Genomic DNA, 14,352 nt, shown 5'->3' with positions numbered 1-14,352 from the left:
CTATTATGGCTTCAGACACAAATTTCAAGAAGTAGAAATGAGTTCAGGGATGATTAGACTCTGTGTGTGAAACTTTTCCTGGGAACTGACAACAAAGTAACAATACCACCCAAGTCCAGCTTGGTGAAGCATGAGCTCATTGAGGTTACCTATTGGAGTATAGGTGAGGAGTTACTACCAGAGCAGAAATTACTCAAAGTTATCACCCAAAGCCACCCCACAACATGGGTGACGACTCACAAAAGCTAGTGTGTGGGACCTACTTGGTGACTTATAGGCAGGTAGACAGTTCCAAGTGTCTGTTCCAGGCAGCTTAGCTGCTCTGAATCTGCTCAGTATTTCTTACTGCTCATGTTATCCTGGGCGAGAAGGAGCCTTGGGAATCTAGTCAGTTTCAGAAATTTCCTGAGACTCATGAGTTGTTTACTTTCTGAGTAATAAAGCATCTCCATTTAGAATTTTCTGAGTCTCAATTAATCACACCCTCCCCTCCACAGCATAGAAATAGGTACACAACAAGTTTTTACTTGAGTAAGGAAATTCTAAGTTCCCACCACAAATCAGGGATTGATCTTGGAAAACAAGTCAGTGTAATTACACAGGATGCTTAGACAGTTAAAAAACAACAGCAGCAGCAACAACAAAAACAATAGCTACTACTTACAAAAATTAGAAACATTTCTTGCCTTTAAATAAATATTTACCATGATTTTCAAGTCAGGAAACATGCTCCCCTTTTTATTATGCATGTTTCTTATTATTGCCAGAAAGCCTAAATAGGTGCTGTGGGATGTTCTGTATGTAAAATATGTTGCTCTGATTGGTTAGTAAATAAAACACTGATTGGCCAGTAACCAGGCAGGAAGGATAGGCGGGACAAGCAGGGAAGAGAATTCTGGGAAGTGGAAGACTGAGGCAGAGAGATGCTGCCAGCAGCTGCCATGAAAAGTGAGGTTTAAGATACCAGTAAGCCACAAGCCATGTGGCAACTTATAGACTTATAACTTATATGGATTAATTTAAGATAGAAGAACTAGATAACAAAGAAGCCTGCCACAGCCATACAGTTTATAAGCAATGTAAGTCTCTATGTGTTTACTTGGTTGAGTCTGAGCAGCTGTGGGACTGGTGGTGAGAGAGATTTGTCCTGACCGTGGCCAGGCAGGAAAACTCTAGCTACAAATAGGCTCTGAAAAAAATGGTTCATCTCGATATATTTCACAGCAGTTAGGCAAAGAATGCAATCTAAATCTCCTGGGCAAGCTCTATTTAAGGAGGGCTGCATTTCAGATCAAGTCTTATTGCTTCATTTTGTGACCTTTAACCATAAAATTTAGGCACACAAAGAAGTCAACTCCATAGGGTTCAAACCAGGACTAGTTCCACCTCCACGACAAGCAGGAAGCCACCTTGGTGTTCTGGGTGTTTCAGTGCAAAAAGCTGATATAGGTAAACTGGTAAAATTAAAAGCCCAGATCCAGCTTCCAAATTACCAATAGCCAAAAAGTAGTGGATGGAAAACAGAAAACAAAGATAAGAAATCCAGGGATGGAAGAGTACAATTCTGGAAAAGGGTCTAGGAGCATGAACATCTCTCACTAATCATGAAATGTTTGGCTTTACTCTCTGTGTAGCACAGGATAACCAGGAAATCAGCCTTAATTTAAGTGGCCAGGAATGGAGGAATGAAGTATGACATCATAGAGTTTCATGAAAAAGTTTTTAGTGGAGGAATTTAATTTGCATCCACATTTATGACTAAATAATACTATCCAATATAATGGTCAATCTGAGAGAAAAAGGAAGTTTTCCATTTTAACAAATATTTTCCTTTTTTAAATGGTGCCCCATGTCTCCTTATGGTAAACTTGAATTGCAGAAAGTAATTGCAGAAAATAATTTCCATTAACTAGCACTATGCTAATTTAAAAAGCAACTAGCCATGAACTAACTGTTATAAAATATGATAAGGTTTTTGACTTTTCCACAGAGTTGGGAACTTACAATACATCATTTTTCTTGATGATACATTATGTGTGGCACTGCAGATTATCAGGCTAGTCTGTTCCATGCTGTTCTTTTCAATTTACACTATAGAACATAGTCCTAGTACTATGGCAGGGGAAATGAGTGGAGTAAATAAAATGCCAACATAGATATGAACTGTAATTAATGACAATGCTGATTCAGTATGAAAGAGATGCTTTTAAAATCACTTAAGTTATAGACAGACTTATTTAAAATTATTGCTAGTCCATGAACCTATAATCAGTATTCTGGTCAGATTCTAGTGTTCATGCTGTACTTGGCCACTGATCTTAACAAGCACAGGATCTTGCTTATTAGCTATGAGGCTGTGTTCTGACCTCTGACAGAATGTTAGAATATCCCCAGAGCCTCAACCACTGATGCGGAGATCTGGATTAAGCCATAAGAGAAACATTCTACTACTAAATTAACTTAAGTAACAAAATCATCCACTCAGGTGCAAATGTCCTTATTCCTATAAAAGAATAAGAGATCATGCCAAAGAATTATTCACTGTTAACCATGAGCCACCCAAGAACATCTCTGTTGGGGATTCAAAACAAAAGTTCAGAAGCATTAAAATAGATTTTTAACTTTGAAAGATTAGGTTTCAGAATGAAAAATCACAGAATTCCTGACATACTCTTCATTATGAAAATGTGTCAGCATTTGAAACACAAAATGCTTTAAGTATAATTGAACTCTTGCCACCACAGGAGTTATGAAGAATCAAACCAAAAGGCTAATTTTATTTAGAAAATTATGAGGTCCTGCACAGGTCGGCATCAGGTCCTCTGCACTTACATTATGGTATCCAGTTTACTGTTTTTATGGGATTTCTGAATGTACAAATGAATAGGTTTCTGATTTGGGGGCCTTCTCTTGAGCTCTTTTCCTTCTGTTGGTTTGCCTTATCAAACTTTGGTGTGATAGTTTTTGTTTTATCTTATTATATTTTATTTTGTTATATATTAAAAAAACAAAGCAAATGGAAGAATGGATGAATGAATACTCAGGTGTCATGGACTGGCCCATCGGGGGTACCACGACCGTAGGGGGGCCAGAGCTTGGGTAGTCAGGAAGGCAAGGATTCGGCGAATGACAGACAGACAATCTGCTGCAATTTTACTTCTGTAAATCAGTAGTTTATATACAGAAAAAAAAACTATCAAGTCATACAAGGAACAACAAGAGCTTGGCAATAATTCAGTTACATCATCTTTAAAAAAACAGCAAGCACATAATTATTAATCGGCGCTAGACATATCCCTTCACCCACAAGAACTTTATGACCCAAAGAGCAGTCTGTGTTTTTTAAACTTAGTACAGTCCCTGGACTTGTGAAGGCTTCTTTACGGTTGCGGCTGTGTCCTTCAGCTTTATCTCAGCCTCTCGCTAGCTTATTATTCATTTTTACTTTTCTGGTTCTCATGACCCACTTAGCCAGTTTGGATGCTGCAGATCCTCCCTAAGTCTTTCTTTAGTTCTTTTATCACATATCTCTTTTAATATAAAACCTTTTTACCTGCTGAAATATGGACTCTTATACTTTTACTCCTGTAAGGGGAAGGGGTTCTGCTGCAGTCCTTAAGTTTCCCATGCTGAACTTCCTCAACAGAGGGGCCCACCATCTGCCTCCTATGAGATAATGTTTTCTGCCATAAATCACTTTAGTTGGGATTCCTAAAGGATTCCTAGTGGGTGAGTGTTCATTCCCTAGAAGTGCCTGAACTATTATACTTTCTATTATCTAGTGGCTTGGGGTCTTTAAGGAATAGTTCATTCTGCTGTATCTAAATAAGGTCCATGTCCAGCTTCTCCTTTCCTCCATAGTTCACAACCCAAGCATTCGTTAATTTTGGCTGTGTTTTATAGATTAATTAGCACATTATCAGAAAAGCAGTTATACACAATCCATAGCCCAAGGAGCTCATGATCTGTGAAGCACGTCTCCTTCAAGAAGGAGGCATAACACGGGCACTCTGCCAGGGACCTTCAGGGAGCTTAGTTCCGTGGGACACGTATCTCCCGTCCGCTATTATTGACATAATTGTTCATGTCACACGGACGACACTGGAGTTGGTGTGGCACCCAGGAACTAGGGCAAAGGTTAGGTACTGAACCATCACTTACTCAAGCTGAGAGAGGAAAAATCAGTTTCCTCCAATAGAGTGACAATGGATGTATCAGCCACTCTGGGACAGGCATTATTATGTTCAGGAATAGTTGACTAACATATATAATGGACTCCACAATAAAAAATGAAATTGTGGCCAGGCGGTGGTGGCGCACGCCTTTAATCCCAGTATTTGGGAGGCAGAACCAGGCTGTGAGTTCAAGGCCAGCCTGGTCTACACAGCGAGATCCAGGACAGGCACCAAAACTACACAGAGAAATCCTGTCTTGAAAAAAAATTAAGAATAAAAATAAAATAAAATTGTGATGAAAGTGATTTCATAGTTATATCTATTTTTCCATACTTAACTCAGAATGTAGATATAGAGAGGTGGTTTCTGTCTCAAAAGCTTTCAATTTAGGGGTTTCAAAAGAAATTAACAGATATTTTAAGAAGAAAACAGTGCTAGCTGCCCATTTCAGTGATATGTGATGTCTACTTACCAGCAAAAGGTAAGCAGGCTAGAGGAGGGAGTTGTAAACCAAAAATTAAGAAGTAAAGCAACAGAGAATTGAATATGCTATAGTCACATTTATTCATGCATTTGAAAGACTTGTGGAAAATGTTAAAGTACTGACTAATTTTCTAGGTGTGGCTGGGGCTGAGACTGCATTTCTAACATGTTCCCAGGTAGGGTAGAAGCATGCTAGCAAGGAGGCCTCCTTGATTAGCAATTGTAATTACTTTGTTAGTCAGTTGGTTGATTGGTTATTGGTTATGCTGTTGGCTTTAGACCTCTAACTTTCATTTTATACCTTTTACTATTTATAATTTGCTTACATTAATTTTGGGGGTTTGTTTGTTTGTTTTCTGTTTGCAATAATGGGGATATAATCCAGGGCCTTGCTCATGTCAGGCAAGTGTCCTTACACTGAGCTATAACCTATCTCACAAAAAACAACAACAAAATATATATTTGCTGCCTATTAGAAGCAATTGAGGATAAATTTCAAGACTCACCACACCACACAAGTCATTTCCTATATCAATTAAATAGTAATTTCAGGATTTTATCTTATCATCAGTGGATATGAAGCCAAGATGAACATTAACTCTTAACACCTAATGAGCAAAATTTCTGCAGGGCTCCTTTTCGAAGCAGTGGCTACTTACTTGAATGTGTTCCATGATCACAAAAGCTTGGACCAGGATAACAGTAAGCTCTCAGGTTTGATTTGCTCATTTCCCCCTGAGGTTCCTTTACAGCAGAGGTCTGCAGAGGCCATGTTGCTTTGCACTGAAATGGATGCAGTGTGTCGATCCTATTTCACTACTCTTGGGTAGGAATATATAGAGCTTGGCATTTAAATTGCCTTGAATTGACACAGCACATATTGATAATAATAAACTGTAAATCCTATCTTACTGAATCATACTAAATAAAGAAATAGCTCCAATATCCCCTAGTTATTAAGGAGAAATTCTTATATAACATTTGTTTTGGCAAAGGAAGAAACATTTATAGTGGCCCCAACAAAGGAAAAACTAATTATGGTGCTGCATGCCTCTATGGTGATGTGCTAACAATGCAGGACTATGGGAATCAACTCTTGTTTATTTACACACCAGTGATCATCATGATGAAAACCTACCACAGCACTTCAACACTTTATACACCAATGCTTGTTCCTCTATTAATGAGCATGATGATTTAAAAGTAAATTGTTTTTCCAGTGATATCTACAATTTTAACTTTCATTTAGCAAAAGTAAGTTATTTCTCCCTTTACAATGTCTCCTACTACTGACCACTTTAAAGAAAATTATGCTATTTTCTAAGTATTTGGTTTCTTATTCCTAGAATATTAAAATTTCACTCATTTCTTCATTTTGTCTCTCTGTTCAGTTTATTGAGTTAGCATTTACTGTGTGAGGCACTACATTATATTTAGAAGACAAAGCAGTAGCAAAAACTAACATCTTCCTTCTTAGATTTGACATTATATAGTAACAGACCCACCCTCCAAATTACAGCATCAAACATAAAATTCTAGGGTGTAGTTTTGAAAAAATGCTAAAATAAAGAGGAAAAATGGGAGACATCTGTGACACCAGACTTTGTAATTATGAGTTTCACCTCTTTGGGGAAGACACGGGGGATAATCTTGATGTAGCCACACCCAAGGGGCAATCTAAAGAGGAAGGAGCTGAGACTCAACGAAAATGTAAGAGAAACATTCAAAAGCAGGACAATGAAAATACTGTGGGATGGAAAAGGGAGCATGACAAAGAGGAAAAGGGATGGAAATGAGCTGCTGTGACTAGAGGGACCGAAGAGGAGGCAATGCTATGCAGCTGAGCTGTGATACTGAGATACTGAAAGCTACTGTTGTATACATCTGGGATCTGAGGATTATTTCCCAGGAAAATTATGAATATTTTGATTGTGTCAGAATTCTCTAAAGAACAGAACTGATAGAATATGTGTGTATACATATTTATGTATATATGGTTCATTAGACTGGCTTACAGGCTGGGTGGTCCTGGTGTCCAACAATGAGTATTTCATGCCAGAAAAACAAAGAATCCCATAGTTATTCATTCCATAAGGCTGGGTGTCTCAGCCATCCCAATTTGGTGCTGGTGTCCTGGAGGGTGCATGGAGGGCTGCTAGTCTTCAATCTACTATGTTGGAATCCCAAAGAATTCAGTTCTAACAAGAGTGAAAGAATGCCTCAGCAGCAGGATAGATAGACTTGTCTCTGAGAGTGAGGGCTAGCTGGCACAAAGCAAAACTTCCTTCTTCTTCAGAGACCTTTTATGTGGACTGCCACCAGGTGTGACCCAGATTTAGGGTGGGTCTTCCACCTTCAAATAGTCTGATTAAGAAAATCCCTCCCAGGAGTGCCCAGGAGGTTAGGTTTTAGTTTATTCTAGAGGCAGTCAAATTGACAACCAAGACAACCATCATATTGATGAGAGGGGTCAAGTTTATAGAAAATATTTGAGGCTGTCAGATGCCATTGGCAATAACTATAGAAAAATAGAATGAATGCAATTATCTCTATTTACATTGTTATCAATAAACAAAGTAGATTACAAGAAGTAAAATTTAAAGTCATGATAAACAATAGAAGAGCACAGTATTTTACACTATAGTAATCACATACGCTTGTTGTTTTCTTTGTGATATTTTAAGTCCCATGCCACCTCTTCTGTTTATAGATGTCATGGAAATAGCATTGATAAACTCCATTGTACAAATGATAACACACTTTTGTGAATGTCTACATCCATGTGAGTATAAATAAAGAATGTCAGAGACAATTTTAAAATAAGAGGAGTTTGAATCTAGGGCTGGTCAATTATATTCCCATAGGTCAACCTGCCCATGGCCTAGAATTATAAACATATTAGAACACAATCATACTCATTATTTATGTATCATATATGGCTGCTTTCAGGATATAATGGCAAAATTAAGTAGTTGTGTAAAAGTTCTAAAATTTCCAATTTTAGATGTGGGCATTTATGATTTTAAGTAATAAATTTATATCCAAATACAGCAATGCTTGCCAAAGACTGTTTAGGGTGTTGTAGTCTAATATAGGTACTTACCTACATTTTTATCTCTGAAACTACTCAGGCTTAGGCTATCAAGTAAAATAGTAATGAGATAATATAATAGATAATGTTAATTTCTTTTTTTTTTTTTTTTTTTTTTTTGGTTTTTTTGAGACAGGGTTTCTCTGTGTAGCTTTGCGCCTTTTCCTGGATCTCGCTCTGTAGACCAGGCTGGCCTCGAACTCACAGAGATCCGCCTGCCTCTGCCTCCCGAGTGCTGGGATTAAAGGCGTGCGCCACCACCGCCCGGCGATAATGTTAATTTCTAAACTGATGTTAGTACTCTTTTAACAATGTCCCATTAGTCTCTGAGCTTTGTGTGATGAGCAGATTACTAAACACAGTTGCTGAAATGTGTAATAACTACTGGCCATTCAAGTCTTGGAGGAGACATTATTATAAAGTTAAAGGTGAAATTATTCTGTGGTGATATTCTATTTGTACTGAAATGTTGTGGTATTTTATTTGTATGTTAATAAATAATGTTTGCCTGGAGATCAGAGGACATAGCCAGCCATAAACGAAAGTCAGGCAGTGGTAGCACATGCCCTTATTCCAATCACATGGCAAGCAGAGTCTCTGTGTGTTCAAGGACACACTAGGAAATAGCCAAGTGTGGTGGCACACACCTTTAATCCCAGTACCAACCATAGAGACCTGAAGGTCTGTACAGACAGGCAGTGACAAGGAAATGAGGTAGCTGGGATAAGAGCCAATGAGAAGGCAGAACAGCAAGGCAATAAAGGTTCAGGATAGACAGGAAGAAGCTCTCACTTGGAAAGCTATGGCATGAGGTAAGCTAAGGTTAGCTGGTGGCTCTCACTATTTCTCTGATCTCTACAGCTTTCACCCCTGTATTTGGCTCTGTGTTTCTTATTTAATAAGAAATTCATCTAAATTATTCTTTTAATTGGAAATTAATCTAAACTTAATTGGAAATTCATCTAAATTATTCTTTTGTTTTGCTTCATCAGAGGAAAGGGAACAAATATGTGTATATTTAGATTTTGTCATGGGAAAGTAAAATGTTATAAACAAAAAAGGTGCTCAAAGCAAGCAAAAACTAAACTGTCCTGTACACTAATGGAAACATCATTGTTGAAGGAAGGATGGCCCAGGACACACCAGGACCAAGTTCTCAGCGCAAAGGAGATTTATTTGCTCCAGGGGGACAAAGGGCAGGAATAAGAGATGATGACAAAAGATAGAAGATGAGGTAGAAGAGAAAAGGGGCAAGGGAAAGGGGAAGGAATATTTGTCTCTGAGGGAGAAAAGACCATCTCTGCACAGAGAGGAGAAAGATGTGGCCCATAGGCAAATGGCAGTTTATAAAAGGAAAAGGGGAAACTCTGTGTTAGAATGAGTTGGCTAATGTTGACTGGACATGTTAATTAGGGCAGCCACAAGGGGGCTTCTGATTCCTGGTCTTCAATACTTTGATATCTGGACCTTGGCAGTCAGCCTTAGGATGAGGAAGTAGCCAAATAAGGGAACAGAACTTGGCGGCTAGCTATATAAATACAATCTACCAATCTAACAAGGAAGAGGGAATGGAAGAGAAGGCAAAAGGCAAACTCTGTTGGAGACAGGTTTTCCATGCTCAGGCCTATGTTTGCCATGCAACGGACTGCTATAGCCCTTCGATTGTGACTGCCTTTTTTATCATAGAGGATTTTTTTTGTTTTTATTTATTCTGTGCATCTTTTACATCATGTATCTTGATCCCATTCATTTCCCCGTCCCTTCACATCTGCCCTCTGTTCATGCACTCCCCCCCAAAAAAAAAAATTTTAAGAGAAAAAAAGAAAAAAAGGGAAGGAATTAAAAATCTTATCATGGTTCAGCTGTTAGAGGCTAGGCTCACAATCACAGAGTTTTTTAATCTGAGCTTTTATGGGAGGCAAGAGAGTGGAAGAAAGCATTGCTTTCTTGCATTAGGAAAAGCAGACCTTGACTTCACATAAAGGAAACAGGGGCATATCTATCACTGAATGGGTCTCCCATATGTAAGCAGAGAAGAAATAAGGATATTTCAATAGAATAGTATGGCTCATGACTTTGCCCCTGTTGACAAAGCCAAACTTCAATTAACATTTTTTTCAGATTATATCAGATTTTAAAAATTGTCCCTAAGTAAATGAGTGACATGGGCATCATAAGCATGGAAGATGGCTTGAGTTAAAACAAAGCCCTGTTTGAAATTTTCCTGTCAATTCTAGAATTTAATTAAATTACAAGGTCTCAGTACCGTGCTTTTATTATGTGTTAAATTGTTATAAGTGTTCATCTCATAACTGTAAAAATTTTAAATCCCTACAAATTGAATGACCTCATACAGTCAACAAGTAGATCAGAATAGGGAGTTATTACATTTAAGTCACCATCCTTCTTTTACTGGGGTGAAGTCTATTCTTACTTGATTACATCTGGAATTAACTGAAACCCAAGCATCTGGGTACAACTGTGAGAGATTTTTTTTAATTAAATAATTGAAGTAGGAAAATTCTCTTTTGGTCCAGATTTTTGAGGGAAGATCCACCTTTATTCTCAGCCATACCTTCTAGTGACAGCCTACATACACTACATGGAAGCAAGAAGCACTCTCTTTGCCTACTTTCTCTCGCTCTCACTGGCAAGGCCATTCTTTCACTGGTATTAGAGCCTGCTTCTTTGGGACTCTGCCATAATTGAATACCATTAGAGACACCCAGGCTTGTGAATGGAAAAGCTACAGGATTTTTGGACTTTGCACTGTCAAACAGCCATTGTTGGATTAGTTGGACCACAATTTTTAACCACTTTAATAAATCCCCTTTCTATATCTCTGTATAGACTCATGGTATCAGTTATCTTCCTCTAGAGAACTGTGACTTGTAACATGAATCTTAAAAGGTCTTATAAAAAAATTAAAAAACAAACAAATAAAAACACCCAGAGCCAGATATTGAGGTGAATGCTGGAAGATCAGAGAAACAGAACAATCCACAGCCAACCTCACCTTACCTACTCCTCAGCCTCCAGAGCAAGACTTCCTGTTTGCTCACGCCTTATTTACCTTTCTGTGCCCTGCCAGCTTACTGCCTCCCTATTGCTGGGATTGAAGGTGTGTGTGTGTTTCCCAAATACTTGGTAGCAAAGGCATGAGATCTCAAGTGCTGTGATTAAAGGTGTGTGCCACCATGCCTGGCTGTTTCCAGTGTGGCCCTTGAACTCACAGAGATCCAGGTGGATCTCTGCCTCCCAGAGTGATAGGATTAAAGATGTGTGCCACCATGACTGACCTCTATGTCTAATTTGGTGGCATATAGGGATGCTGTTTTGAGCCTTTGGCAGGGCTCCTGTATGAATCATGTATCATAATAGAGACTTTAAGGATTTTGGAGCAAGGCTCTACCACCACCACAAGATTACTAGTCTGCCTTTGAAGGATAGCTCTTGGCCTGCTATTGGGCCTTAGTGGAAACTGAATGTTTGAAAATGGACCACCAAGTTACCATAATACCTGAGCTGTCCATCAAGTGCTGGGTGTTCTCTGACCCAACAGGCCATAATGCAGGACATGAACAGCAGTAACGCATTATCAAATGGAAGTGGTATTTGCATGATTGAGTCCAAGCAGTTCTTGAAGTCACAAGAAAGTTACATGAAGAAAATTGCCCAAATGCCTATGGTTTCTACTACAATTATAGTCATGTCTTGCTCTCAAGTATACACTTATAGCCTCATGGGGTGTGCTTTATGATTTGTTGACTGAGGAAGAGATGCCTAAGCTCTGGTTTACTGATGGTTCTGCATGTTTTGCAGGGACCACCCTGAAGTGGAGAGCTGCAGCATTACAACCCCTTTCTTGAACAGATCAGAAAGAACATCAGGGAAGGAACATTGTAATACATTTTGGATGGAAGGAGAAATGCCAGATGTGAGATTGTTAACTGACTCATATGTTTTGTGATACTCTGTTTGTGTCCTGACAAATAAAATTTGCTTGAAGTTAGAGGGCAGAGCTAGTCACTAGTTAACCATAGAGGTCTAGTGTCTGTACAGAAAAGAAAAGAAAGTGATAAGGCAGGGCAAAGGCAGGATCTTGGCCCTCTTGGACTGGAGGAACAGAATAGGGAGAAAGTGACTGTGGCTGCTTTCCTGCTTTTCTGATCTTTCAAGTTCTACCCCAATATCTGACTCCTGGTTTTACTGATAAGATTGATAAGGTTTATGCTTCATCTGGTGTCCAACTTTTGGGATAGAAATTCAGGAAAAGCTGCTTGCTGGACCCTAGAGCTGGACCAAAGAACTGCACCCACGAGAGTCAACACACTGCTGGCTGGCATTTCCTTTATTTCCCTAAGCCTTCTGAGTGGGTCTGGGATTTTTGTTTTGCAGCCTTTTTACAGCAAACTCCACAGGTGCTTGGGCTCCAAACATCAACAGAGTAAACTGCTCACCACCAGCCAGCCAGCTCTGCATTCAAGCAGCTCTGTGATTTCACTTCCCACTGGTCACATGTGTTGCTTTTACACATTCCACTGTACAAACTGTTGGCTCTTTGGCTCCTTTTCCACCATGGGTTGTAGGTTTTCCTTCTGCTTACATGCAATCAGTGAGAGCTGTCCTCAGACAGATTTTATACCTCCTGTGTTCTCCACTCAGACATGCTACACAGTAGCAGTCAGCCTCACACTTCACCAGCAGCAGCAGCAGCAGATTTGGTGAGATAATTGAGAATTCGTAAAGAAGGGAATTAAATAATAAAAGAGGGAGAGTTTTTTCCCATGTTAAAAAATGAGAAACACTATTACTATGGAGGGAGTTAGGTCTCTGTATGATGATTACACAATGGATGGTTTGAAAACAGAACAATTAAATAGGAGGATAATTAACTTAGCTGGGATTTACAAAATGTCAAATATAATCATTATCAGTTTGGTAATTCGTGTTTTTCCCCTAAAAAAATGTTGGTTGATATCAGTGCCAAACATGAGAAATTGACTGATTAGATACAAATCTTAGAAAACTTGCTATTCATAAGATATAGGCATTAGAAAAGATTAACAATGATAATATGCAGTCCCTACAACTAATTACTAAAGAAAATAATGCAATTTTGATTGATAAGTTACAAGCCTTAGAAAAACTTATTAAAACAAATAATAGAGATATTCAGACACACACACAGGAGAATTTAAAGGAAAACCAAACTCATCATTACATTACAAAATTAGAGAGGAACAGCCCAAGGCTATCAAACAAACAACCTTAATTTATCCAGTCACCTTACAAGAACAACTGCCAAATGACAGATAAGGTAATATAAGAGCTGACTGGATTCCTGTGGAAATGTTAGACTTGAAGTGATTTAAGGAGATGATAGTCTCATATGGTATGCATTCACCTTTTGTGAAGGAGATGATAAATTCATGGTCAACTAGTAACAGAATTGTCCCACAAGTCTGGAAAGATTTGGTTACAGCAGTTTTGGAACTTGGTCCTCAATTACAGTGGAGGACCTGATGGAAAGATGAGGCTCAGACCATTGAACAATGAAGCAGAGCTAGAAGTATTGAAATCTCCCAAGACCAACTTTTTGGAGAGGGCAATTATGTTGATGTACAAAGACAGTCTCTATATGATGACCACAGCCTGGCTCTATGCCATGTAGCGGGTTTGAATGCTTGGGACAGAATTGCAGAAGTCAGAAAGAGAACTGAGTCATTTACTGAAGTTATAGAGGGCCCCTGTGGCTGAAGGTTTCCTGTGTCCCACCCATTCCGCAGCTGCTCAGACTCAAGTAAACACACAGAGGCTTATATTAATTAAAACTGTTCATCCATTAGTTCAAGTCTACCACTGACTAGCTCTTACACTTAAATTCAGCCCATTTCTGTTAATCTACATATTGCCACATGTTCTGTGGCTTTATCTGTGTGTCTTTACATGCTGCTGCCTGGACAGCAGGCTGGCATCTCCTCACTCAGCCTTCTTCTTCCCAGAATTCTCCTTGTCTGCTTATCCCACTTATACTTCCTGCCTGGCTACTGGCCAATCAGCTTTTTATTTATCAACCAATCAGAGTAACACATTCACAGCATACAGAACATCCTACAGCACCTCCCCTTTTCTATCTAATCAAATGGGAAGGGTTAAACTTTAACATAGCAAAATTACATATAACAAAACAGTTATCAAGCAAGAATTACAGTTGTAATATCTAGTCTATTTGTTTTTGACAAAATTAAAGAAAATATTCTATCTAATATCTATGAGTCTAAAGTTTCATATCTTATTTATCTTTTATCATAACTAAGGAAAATTATAATTACAACTATCTAGTCTTCAACTACATCATCAAAGACCTAACAAGATATAATATTACCTAAGTAAACAAGAAGTGCATTGTAAGCAACTTTCAAAAATGTAGAATGACAGAGACAGCGCCTGCCTGGACAGTCACCAAAAGTTCTTCTGCAATGTTGGGGCATCCATCTTCAGCCCATAGGTCTAGAGTCCCTCAGCCACTTCTCTCTGTGTCCTGTAGAATGTCTGACTGTTTCTTCTTCAAAGTAGGAACCTGAAGGACCATTTTGCCTT

Source organism: Peromyscus californicus, unplaced genomic scaffold, assembly GCF_007827085.1.
Source record: "Peromyscus californicus insignis strain IS unplaced genomic scaffold, ASM782708v3 Scaffold_13__1_contigs__length_99412109, whole genome shotgun sequence".
Classification (NCBI taxonomy): domain Eukaryota; kingdom Metazoa; phylum Chordata; class Mammalia; order Rodentia; family Cricetidae; genus Peromyscus; species Peromyscus californicus.
Note: the sequence above shows the minus strand (reverse complement) of the source record.